The sequence below is a fragment of the Penaeus chinensis genome, chromosome 4, assembly GCF_019202785.1.
Source record: "Penaeus chinensis breed Huanghai No. 1 chromosome 4, ASM1920278v2, whole genome shotgun sequence".
Taxonomy (NCBI): domain Eukaryota; kingdom Metazoa; phylum Arthropoda; class Malacostraca; order Decapoda; family Penaeidae; genus Penaeus; species Penaeus chinensis.
Genome location: NC_061822.1, coordinates 4,664,092 through 4,676,591, shown reverse-complemented (window position 1 = coordinate 4,676,591; position 12,500 = coordinate 4,664,092).

Below are 12,500 nucleotides of genomic sequence, written 5' to 3'. Positions count from 1 at the left end.
TCATTAACAAAAGCAATAAACAAGTGTCGATGTGGCTTGCGTGTGTTTCGTTGCAACATATCGATGCAATTGCAGTATCGCAGCCAGTATATACAGAAGTAAGGGTAGCGTGAATGAGACAAGAAAAATATTCCTAACTCCTGGATTCAGAATAATCGGTAAAAGTGACAATAAAAACATAGTTATGAATAAACCATGGAGTGAATCCGTATGACAATACATCACAATGAAAAGAGGATATAAGGAAGTAGCCTAATATATAGCCATAACATTATAAATAAGCTATCAATATAACCATATATCATAAGACGAGTGAGTAATCAAGAAAAAATCTATATCACAAAATGCTGGAGACAAGCCAGGTAGTCAGGTGCATGAGAGGGTCGCAGACGATGCCAGACTCTGGTCACTGGTCTGCAATAAAATATGATTAATCATTCGATAAATTTCATAAATAGCAAGTCATGGATATCGTAAGAGTCATAAGTGTTGTACTATATTATGATATTTATATATCAACAAGATATGTAATGGAATAATTCTATATTAATAATCATATGAAAAATAATGGAAGTGAGTAACAAACTGCGGCCCGTGTCAGGTTGCCTATTCCGAATCTCGTCTTATTGGAAGTTCTCCAATAAGCACAACCGCTGTGGCTAAGATCGGAAGCAACAGAAAGGAATGATAATTATGAAATGAATGAATATCGGGACTTCCCACAATAAGTGCAGCCTTGAGCTAGCAGAAGGTGGACGAGTCGGTCAGCTTCCTCGGATGACTTGCACTGAGGGGGCTGTTGTGTCAGGATCAAGAGTAAATTCAACCGCATGAATGAAACTGCATCACCGAATCTCGTGTTATTTGGAAAATACCAACCTAAGCACGGCTATAACCGAGATCGAGACAATCTGAGAGAGATATAAAAACGTAAGCAATTTGCAAACCAGGTAAATGTAGTCTGCAGCTAAAACGTCTGAAAATATTGCGCGCGAAAGTTAATGGCGGTTTGTTGCCAGATAAAAATGACGTAATACGTATAGACACATCCACGTGTGTGTATATACACATATGCATGTAATAATAGTATGTATTAACAATTACCGTATACAAAGAGAGGCAGATCTGTAGAGAAAGGAAAATGCAGCAAGAAAAGTGTCAACCTAAACAAGGACCCGCTCAAACAACAATGCTAGGATTTCCAACGCAAGAGATCCTAGCACTCCGACCGCATGGTGAGCCCCGCCCCCTCTCTCCACGCCGCTCTTCGGCCTCCAAAACATTTCACAGGAAATCCACCCAACCGAGCCCATTCTCTTCGTCTTTCCTCCTCCCCTTTCCTTCTCTATTATCCCTCTCCCTACCTTCTCTACCTCGACGCACTTTTTTTTCATCCAACTCATATACCCGCTGACTAGACTTCATCCAACTTTATCACAGGCACCATCCCCCGCAAGGTTGGCCGCTTGTCATAAGTTCCAGATTTTAGCACAATGCACAAGGGAAAGTTTCTCTCTCGAAACATTGCACAATATGTTCGTTTAGACTAATATCGAGATCCACATTTCTCATTTTTATTTTGCTCTTACTCTTTCGTTCAACTTTTGCGTAAGTTTTGACAAAGGAAAGTATTGATACCCGTGATTTAGATGAAAAAAAGAAAAAAAGAAGAAATAAAGAAGAAAATAATAGTGATAATAACAATAATAATAATAATAATAATAATGATAATAAATTATAATGATGATACTATTAATAATAAGAAGAAAAAGAAGAAGAAAAAAAGCAAAAGCAAAAAGAAAAAGAAAAGAAAAGAAAAGAAAAAGAAAGAAAAAATATCTGTTTGTATGATTGTATATATTGTAAGGTATACTAGCTTAAGGCCAGCTACCAGTCCGTAAGGAGGAGCCCGAAATCAAATCTCCCGTGAGACAGAAGAGGCGTAGGGACCAGGTGAGAAATAAAGTTAAGGGCCCCGTTCACTCCTCTTGAAATGAGACGATAACTCCTTTGAAAAGATCTAGCAATGCTGCTTTTATCCTTCTCTAGTGTACTTCCACTGTAGTGATAGCAGCAATAGTAGTAGCAGCAGCAAAAGCAATAGTGGTAGCACGAGTAATAGCGGTAGTGGTAGCGTGAGCAATAGCAGTAGTGGTAACAGAAGCATGTGGTAGAAATAAGGGAGTCACAATGTAAAACAGTCGGGGATAAGGGTAAAATAACGAATAGAGAAAAGTAAAGATAAAATGCCAAAAGTACTGTAAGAATGCAGTAAAAAGATCAGTAAAAGTGCAGTAAAAAGTAGAGTAAAAGTATAGTAAAAAGATCAGTACATGTTAGAGTACAATAAATGTTCAGTAAAAATGAAACCGTCAATAAAAGGCAAACACTTCGCAGTAAAAGTCACGAATAAGTTATATTACTTTCATACGTATATACACTGTTAAAAGACCAAGAATGATAAAATGAAAAGTAAAAGAGAACTAGTATTTGAAATGAGCATCACTGGATTTAAACAGATTCATTTACGTCATGTATTATTTCAATCGCCTTCGTTTATGCTTAACTAACACATCATTAGGTCTCGAATAGTGAGAAAATCGTAAGGTTCAGTTTTTTCGAACCCTCGTTTCGGGTTCAAAGTCAGGAAATCTGCCATCTCCACAACTCCTTGGTCGATATTGATAATCTTGGTGTCTTTTATAGGGTTTTCGTTGAGGCTGAGGTGAGTGGCAATATTATCAAGGAAATTCGAAGTCAAGGTCACCTAATTCGATCAAGGTCAATTTGAGTCCTGAATTGACTTTGTTTTGTAATAAGGATTATGCAGCTAACTGAAAGCACTCAGAAAGCACAAATCTTCACCAAGGAAATACATATTATTCACTGGACCAATACCTATACTTAAAAAAGCCACACCTGTGTGTGTGTGTGTGTGTGTGTGTGTGTGTGTGTGTGTGTGTGTGTGTGTGTGTGTGTGTGAGTGTGTGTGTGTATGTGTGTGTGTGTGTGTGTGTGTGTGTGTGTGTGTGTGTGTGTGTGTGTGTGTGTGTGTGTGTGTGTGTGTGTGTGTGTGTGTGTGTGCGTGAGTGTGTGTGTGTGTGCCCCCCAAATTTATTTCTCAAGGGTGGGCAGAGACCTACCCCTAGTGAAAATTTCATCAACATCCATCCACTAGTTTTTCCCTAATCCTGCTGAGAGACATAAAACAAACAAACAAACACACAAAAAGAGATAAACAATTGTGACGTCACGATTCACGACAGTCCGTGCACTAAGACAGTAAACAGCGTCATCCGGATTCGTGTGGATTCGTGTTTACCTCCCCTCTCCGGAAGCAACACTCAGGGCTTTATTGGTCCCCTACCTTTCTTACCTACCCTGTGTTTAGGCTCGGACGTTATATGTGAGAAATAATCAACACGGCTTGTATATGTATTTTACACTTTTACGTGGATATACAGTAACTATACATTTTTTTATTATGGTTATAATTTTGTTTATTATTAAAAAATAATGTTGCGTTTTATTTCTATCACGTCTGCATTTATTGTTTTTATTTTTATTTACCCGGGAGTAATATATATATATATATATATATATATATATATACATACATGTATATATATGTGTGTGTGTATGTGTGTGTGTGTGTGTGTGTGTGTGTGTGTGTGTGTGTGTGTGTGTGTGTGTGTGTGTGTGTGTGTGTGCGTGTGTGTGTGTGTTTCTGTTTCTGTATATATATACACATAGATATATGTATACAAATTCAGACACACACACACGCACACCCACACCCACACACACACATACACACACACACAAACACATATATACATATACATATACATACACACACACACACACACACACACACACACACACACACACACACAGTACATATGTAATTACTGCGGTAGCCCTGAAACACATGGTCCATGAAAATAAATTTTTACTAATTATCAATTCCACGATGGGTTAATTCATACTGATGAATTGCAGCCTCCAACCTGTTACACATAATGTTCTTTCCAGTTAGAGCACTTCGAATTATTTGCTCATCTATCATCATTATATTATACTTTTTGTGTTATTGATAATAGAGCTTCATTATATAATTTCCATCGCTGGCACGAGTTTTCGGTATTTTGGAAATGGGGAAGGATTTGTGCGGTGCGAAAAACGGTAATTATCTGATTGTTTGTAACATTATATATATATATATATATATATATATATATATATATATTATATGTGTATATCTATATCTATCTATCTATCTATCTACATATATATCTATATATATTTCTCTCTGTGTGTGTGTGAGTGTGTGTGTATGTGTGTGTGTGTGTGTGTGTGTGTGTGTGTGTGTGTGTGTGTGTGTGTACATAAATACATAAATATATATATATTATACATAAATATATATATATATATATATATATATATATATATATATATATATATATATGATATATATGACTACTGCTTTGGAAGATAAATTGAAAAAATATTGAGATAAAATAGATAAGAGAAAAAGAAGAAGAAGGAGAACACGAAGAAGAAGAATATGAAGAAATAAAAACGAAACGAAATATGGAGAATAATACAAGAAGAAGAATAAACGATAAAAGCAAAAACACACAAAAACTAAAAACAAAAACAAAACAAAAACAAAAAACGCATTATTTGTTAGCTCTAGTTTCCCACCACAATAGCAAATAGTTTTGCTTCCTCGTTGATATGCATGATTATTTGCATTTTGATAACATAATCCAATAAAGAGTCAGAGATGTCAACCGGTAATATATTTCCTTATTTATCTACACATTATCTTTTACAATTGATTACGTAATTTTGTGTAAATATACTAAATTCTGGATATAATCTAGTCCGTGCCAAGGGATATAAGAAAATTGCATATAAAGGTCATATAAGTGAAAATGATGATGATATGACGTTAGTGATAGTGGCAATCACAATGTTGTTAATTATAGCGATAATGATGCTGGTGATGGTGATGGTAATAATAGTGATGATGATGATGATGATGAAATGATGACGATGAAGTAATGGTAATGATGAATGATGATGATGATGTTGATGAGATGACGATAATGATAATAATAATGATAATGATAATGATAATGATAATGATAATAATGATGACGTAAAGTACACCTATCTTCACCCTTCCTGACGCCCCGCCGCGCCCCTCGCATCTCGTCCTCCGATCGACTCTGTGACCTCGACTTCGACGATCTAAGCTCCTGAACATCGAGGGTTACTCCACTGAGGTCGGAGTTTGCGTTGAACTACCTCTTTCCTCGAGGAAGGAGAGTCCTGGACTCATCGACTCTGGACACACACACGAAGCATATACACATACACACACACACACAAACCCACACACACACACACACACACACACACACACACACACGAGCCCAAGTGCGCACACAATATATTGCATTCGTGAAGATAGGCGGACTAATCCGTGGACTTCTATTTCGTCCCAAAACGAGATTACTAGAAGCCTATAAAAAAGCCAAGTTAAAAAAAAGAGCAACTGCCCAAATCCCTCCGCGTCGGAATTGTGTTGTCAGGTGCATCGGCCGAGATTCCTCCCGACTTTTTCGGCGTGGGCGGGAAGCGAGAGCCGAAGCCGACCCGACATTCCCGCCATTCCCGCCAAACCCCTGATGGAGATCGAGAGGCGGCTTGGCGGTTTCCCGTCCGGACGCCGCGCTGCCCCCGCGTCGGCCGCTGATGAACACTGGCACTTCGTCATCCGGGGTTTGCATATCAAGTGTCGCTCGGCCCCGGAATAAAAGTTCGGTCTGTGTATATGTGCAATTATTGTCCATTACCATTCCAATTTGTCACATTATACAATTACAGGGAGCGGTGGCGCTGCACTTTGCTCCGGGAGATATTTACATAATGTTTTTACTGCATCGCTTTTGTGGCGTGGATCACTTTAGGTGAGGATGATTTTGCGTTTTGATTTATTGCTGTTTTTTTAACGAAATCTGATATTCTTTGTCTTTCTTTAACTCTCTCTCTCTAAAAAAAGAAGAAAAATCGTGTGCTATTTCAGTTTTGGTTGAAAACTTTCCCCAAAACTGTTATCTTTCTACAGATAATCAACAAGCGTTTCCCGTCATCACTGTAGCTTCTGTAGAGGTCGTCTGAGTTGTTTAGACGGGCATTCCTTGGCACTTTAAGACGGTGCCAAGTATGCCGGACCCTCAGTGATCTACTCGTGGGCATAGGCAGACCTTGCGGTTGAGATCACCCTGAGCATAAATGATAATAATAATAATAATGATAGTGATAATTATATTAATAACAGTAGTGATGATGATAATAGCAATAATAATAATAATAATAATAGTAATAGTAATAATAATTATAATAATAATAATAGTAGTAGTAATGATAATAAAGATACTACTACTGCTACTACTACTAATAATGATGATAATAATAATGATGATAATAATATTAACCATGATAATAATGACAATAATAATAATAATTATAATAGCAATAATAATAATGATTAAAATAATAGCAATAATAATGATAATGATAATAATAATAATAATAATAATAATAATAATAATAATAATAATAATAATGATAATAATAAGAATGATAATGACAATTATAATAACAATGATAATAATAGTTATACTAATAATAATCATTATTGAAAAAAAGAAAATAACACAATTATAATGATAATAACAATAACTTAATGATGATGCCTATCTTTTTTATAATAATGATAATAATTATACTAATACTTATAACTATAGTATTTATATTACTACTATTCCTCCTGCTTTCATTCATAATAATTGTCATACCCAGAATTTTGTTTCCACTTTTCATCGTAATTATATATTTCAGAGTGGTATATTAGATTTATAAAATAATTGCAGGACAAAGCATGGGACTTGAGCTTGATTCGAACACGCCTCTCCTAATAAGCTTAATTATCTCTAATCTTTCTCAAAATGCACTTTTGATATTAGCTATGTATATCCGCACACTTCTTTTCACTTTATAATATCAGGTTTAAACAGAAGCAAATAACAATCGCTCGAAATTATAGAATTGACGGGATTTGCATTCAACGGGTTGTTCTGGAATCTTCAAGAACAAAGCATAGGGAGATTGGCGGATGCTCCAGTATTAATCTCAAAGTGTTTTTAGCCCATATATTCTAACTCACAGACGAAATAAATACGCACGTGAACTTATTCATTCGTCCAAGTTACACAAGAATGTCTGTGCGAGTGAACGGCTGATTTTTTTTTTCTTTTCTTTCTTTCTTTCTTTCTTTTTTTTCTTTTTTTGATCGAGAGCAAGAAAAGAACGTTATTCTTCACCTACCTTCCTCGTGAACAGGTGTGTGGCCATCCTATCCCACTATAGATGCCAAATCATTACAGTAAAAACTCAAGGCTGTCAAGGAAATGCTGCCACAATAAACCTACATAAACGGATGTGTGATATAGTGTAATACACAGTTAGTAAGATAACACAAAAGACTCTGCTCTTCGCCAACCACCTTGATGTCATTATTACGAAAATAATCTCCCCTAATTTGCCTTCCACTAAAATGTATATTGTCATTATGATGATGGTAATGATGAGGATGGTGATGATGATGGTAATGATGATAAGGATGAGGATGGTAATGATAGTGATGAGGTTGGTGATGATGAAGATTTTAGTGATGGTGATAATGATGAGGATGGTGATGATAATGATGATGATGGTGATGATGATAATGATGATAATGATAATGATGAGGATGGCGGTGATAGTGATGAGGATAGTGATGAAAATGATGAAGATAATGATGGTGATGATGATGATAAGAATAATGAGGATGGTGATGATAGTAATGAGGATGGTGATGATGATACTAATAATAAGGATGGTGAAGATAGTGATGAAGATGGTGATGATGATGATAATAATAAGGATGGTGAAGATAGTGATGAGGATGGTGATGATGATAATGATAAGTAAGGTGAAAATAATGATGAGGATGGTGATGGAAATGATGATAATGAAAATGATGATAATGATATTGATGATAATGACGATAATGATAATGATATTGATGATAATGACGATAATGATGATGATGATAATGATAATGATTTAAAATGTAACCGTGGAAACATGCAACCTATGAAATCATATGCTGTTTTCCCTGCATTTTCCCCTTTATCTGGAATGACAAATGAATCACCTAGTGCCATACCATGTGTTTTATTTGCTTCTGTGTAAACCTGATGCTATAGAGTGAAAAATAAAAGGTATGCGGATATACTTTGCTAATATCAAAAGTGCATTTTTGAGTATGATTAGGGATTATTAAGTTTCTTAGGGAAGGAGTGTTCAAATCAAGCTGAAGTTCAATGATTTGTAATGTGATTATTATATAGATTTATATTATATAGATACCATAGCTTCTGAAATAAATAATTTCGTTGAAAATTGGGAAAAAATAAAGAAAAGGGGGGGAGGGGAGTTAGGAGCAATAAATGATGCGAATAATTAATCCACAGCGAAATTACATTGGCAAAATTATCATAGCAAATACAGACAAACGTAAAAGATAATAAACTTGAAGAAATAATAATCCTTCTCTGGCTTATTCTTCTTCTTTCTCTAATCTTTTATCTATTTGCTGAGAAATTTTTGAAATTAAAGTGTCAGATAAGATGAAAAAATACTTATGATTTTGAAATTAAAGTGTCATATAAGAAAAACAAATAAAGAAACAAACTTATAATTCACTTTGCAATTGGTTGCATTACTCTAAGTGCAATTGCAGAAAATGACCAGTAAGGATAATAATTATAACAATTATTATAATAACTAACAATGATAATAATGATGATAATAATAATGATAATAATGATGATAATGATAATGATAATAATAATGATAATAATAATGATAATAATAATGATAATAATAATGATATTAATAATGATATTAATAATGATAATAATAATGATAATGATAATAATAGTGATAATGATAATGATAATAATAATGGTGATGATGATGGTGAACACTGGAAGGTTAATAATGGTACAGTAATAATGATACTAGTAAAATATAACATGAGGCAATAATTCATTTATAGCACTGGTGATACATGAAATCATTTTGTTAAAAGCTGAAGCGTTGTATTTATCAAAATACCAAATGAAAATGTAATTATGATATCAATGAAACAATGAATAAATATGACAAAGGACTCTATTGAAAGCATAATGAGCTAATAAAAGGTAAAAGAGATGATGAAAGCTAAGTAACAAATAAAAACAATTAATAAAATGTAAATAAAAACAAAAAAAACTGATAAAACAAATCCACACGCTTTTCATAATAATGTCATTGATAATAATGATAACAGCAACAAAATAATATCAAAATCAGCTTATTCAGCAGATTCAACATTTAAATCACATTTTCTAAAGGTCATTTGCTGGAGTGAAGGCGAGCTTTGTTCATGACTTCATGAAAACCAAATATAGTGATGTGAGATTAGTTGCAGATCATATAAACAACAATTATTATAATGGCATCAGTGTCAAAATGCCTTGAAGAGATTTTAGAAGAGGTGAAAATGCAGTAATAATGACAATGGTAATCCTCTCAGTCATAAAAATGGAAGTGATGATGACAAACTTAGGAATAGATGGCGTTGGCGATGACAGTATATGAAATATGCAAATGAGAAAGGTGAGAATAACCTCGAAGGCATAGTTCTTTTCCTCTGTTCTTTTTCCTCTTTCTTTTCTTATCTACTTCTTACTCCTATTTCTCTATATTTCCTCCTCCTCATCTTTCTCTAGCCTTGTTCTTCCTAATAATGGCAATATCTATCTATTTATCTAATATCTCAGTCTTCTATCTATCTATCTATCTATATTGATACGGTTTTCATTATTTCACACTCTTTTGATATTTGCCCCTTTGCAAGCCAGAGAATATATGAAAATTGCATTTACAATTACGTTTTTCTCTTTCTCTAATAAATTATATACCCCTTATTTTCCTTTAAGATTACCGACATGATTAATGAAATCATGAACACTATTTGATATATATATATACTTTATACATTATTCATTCATTTTCTTCGTGTACAGGCGAGCGCTGACGGGAACAAATGATCCAACTTCATTGGCCCTATCTGTTGACGCTTCAAACAATCTTGAATAATTAACCAGTTTCGCCGAGTATCGCGTACGCACAGGTATAGTGTTGATTGTAATATGTTCGTGATAAGGGTTTCCCTACTTATCTGACATCACTTACATGAGACCTTTTACACCTTGCCTAAGGAGGGTGACGAAGGCCACTTGGAGAATCCTTACGTCCCTAGTGGTTTGCCCACGGAGCCAGTCACCATCAAGGTTTTGTGTATTTATTTATTTATTTATTTTTATGTTTTGGGTGTTTATTAATTTTATTGTAGTTGTTGCAGTAACCTTCAGGCGACAATTGCAACTTCTCGCGCCTGGGCGGGGCGCGAACCACCGACCCCTCGGATGAGAGGCCGACACTTTACCACTGTATAAGCTTCGCATCAGAGATAATACAGAGCATATATACATCAGACCAGAGCTGACGAATTACCTGACGACCGTTACCTGATACTCGTTTCACGCATAAATGTTGTCTCGGCTTTGGATGATCTGAAGCTGCCCAAAGCAGTGTTTACATTTTTCTCCGACGTGATGTATGCAGCTTCCATGATTTTTCTTTTCTGTTTGTTCACTCCTCCTTATCGCATCTGCTGCAGAGTATGCGATATACAGCACTGTTGGAGTTGTGTGCTTTCTGTCTCGTATTATGTCATGTATCCTTTCACTGGATGTGCTACCGATTTTCACTGTACTGCCAAAGTACATGCTGATCACCTAGGAAATGTTATATGTCGGTAATATGAGAAATTTAGAAGAGGTTTAGCAGGAAGCCTCTGGGGTATCTGTTTTATGAAAGAATTAATTACATAGGCAACTCCAGCCTCAAGAAATTCAGGGCTGCATATCGTTAGTGCTCTTAAGAAACCAATCACAACGCCAGATTTTGTTTTATTAGTGTGGCCGGAGTATGAATATGTATACATATAGGCGTGTGTGGTGTGTGTGTGTGTGTGTGTGTGTGTGTGTGTGTGTGTGTGTGTGTGTGTGTGTGTGTGTGTGTGTGTGCGCGCGCGCGTGCATGCGTATGGGTGTATATATATAAAAACATGTATACATTATATATACATGTATATGTAGTTTTATACAAACACACACACACATAGAAACAATACAAGTGAGCCTAAGAAACTCATAACAAGTAATGCAAATTAACAACGAACATTCTTTTGCACGCTAAGTTGGCCTCGGTTGCTGCATCATGTTTCTCCCAGCCGCCCGTTATGCTCGTTTTTGAGGAATAGATGCTTCCTGCAATGTGCAATATTTTTGGTAATTTTTTTTGATTTATTATATATTTTTTTCTAGTATAGTTCAGTATAATTCAGTATTTTTTGCCTAAGAAGTTGTGATCACAAAAAAAAGTTTGGTTTTGCAAAATGAGGCTGGTCCTTTTTCTCCTCTCTCTCTCTCTCTCTCTCTCTCTCTCTCTCTCTCTCTCTCTCTCTCTCTCTCTCTCTCTCTTTTCTCTCTCTCTCTCTCTCCCTCTCCCTCTCCCTCTCCCTCTCCCGTATTATTGTTGTAATCTCTCTCTCTCTCTCGCTCTCTCTCTCTCTCTTTTCTCTCTCTCTCTGTCTCTCCCTCTCCCTCTCCCTCCCTCTCCCTCTCCCGTATTATTGTTGTTATCAAGTGCCTCTTGTTTTTTTTTTTCTCTCTCTCCCTCTCTCTCCCTCCCTCTCTCTCTCTCTCTCTCTCTCTCTCTCTCTCTCTCTCTCTCTCTCTCTCTCTCTCTCTCTCTTTCTCTTTCTCTTTCTCTTTCTCTTTCTCTCTCTCTCTCTCTCTCTCTCTCTCTCTCTCTCCTTCTCCCTCTCCCTCTCCCCCCCCCCCTTCTCTCTCTCTCTCTCTCTCTCTCTCTCTCTCTCTCTCACTCTCTCTCTCAATCTCTCTCTCTCTCTCTCTCTCTCTCTCTCTCTCTCTCTCTCTCTCTCTCTCTCTCTCTCTCTCTCTCTCTCCCGCTCCCCCTCTCGCTCTCTCTCTCTCTCTCTCTCTCTCTCTCTCTCCCTCTCCCTCTCCCTCTCCCTCTCTCTCTCTCTCTCTATCCCTCTCTCTCTCTCCCTCTCTCACTCGTTCTCTCTCACTTACAAAAAATCTATAAAGTTTTATAGACTTTTTTTTTTTTTTTTTTTTTTTTTTAATCTCGTTTTACTTTTCATCCTTTGGGCTGTTTTTTATTCATAATTTCCCGTCTTACTTTTTAATTTTCGTCGTATGTTAATTAACTTTCATTTTTAGCAAGCACTTCAGTACTAG